This window comes from Gavialis gangeticus, unplaced genomic scaffold (genome assembly GCF_001723915.1).
Source record: "Gavialis gangeticus isolate Ggan-Ray unplaced genomic scaffold, GavGan_comp1, whole genome shotgun sequence".
Taxonomy (NCBI): Eukaryota; Metazoa; Chordata; order Crocodylia; family Gavialidae; genus Gavialis; species Gavialis gangeticus.
The window spans coordinates 46,124,366-46,124,738 of record NW_017728995.1 but is presented as its reverse complement, the minus strand read 5'-3'; the positions used below and the strand labels follow the sequence as shown (position 1 = coordinate 46,124,738).

The 373-nt window shown below is 34.6% G+C and overlaps 1 protein-coding gene across 7 annotated transcripts in view; it reads left to right on the top strand.

Annotated features, from left to right (window-relative positions):
- The window catches only part of AGFG1 (ArfGAP with FG repeats 1), a 90,741-nt gene that overhangs the window by 67,817 nt on the left and 22,551 nt on the right, over positions 1-373 (top strand). The window lies entirely within an intron of this gene.

Sequence of the window (373 nt, the reverse complement as noted above, 5' to 3'; positions counted from 1 at the left end):
TTTTTTTTAAGGTTGAGAAGTATTTGAGTTGACTTTGTATATCTGTGTGCTTGAGCACAGCTGAATTATCTGAAGCTCTGGGGAAACCTGAAATGAATGCTTTCATCTGTTTGGTGTGTTGTCCCCCCTCCCCCCTGCACTATTGGGAAGCCTAATTTATGGCATTGTAGCTTCTTAGCTCTACACATGAAAATCACTATAAATTTAGGAATATTAACTCTTGGTATTATTGAATATTAGGCCTTATGGAACTTAAAATGTTCATCTTTCAAAAGCAAGTTAGTGAAGTATTGACTATTTACCACTGCAGTGTGTTGTAAGAGGCTATTAAGATTTCATATGTAGAGTGCTGCTAAAAAAAAAAAAAAAAAAA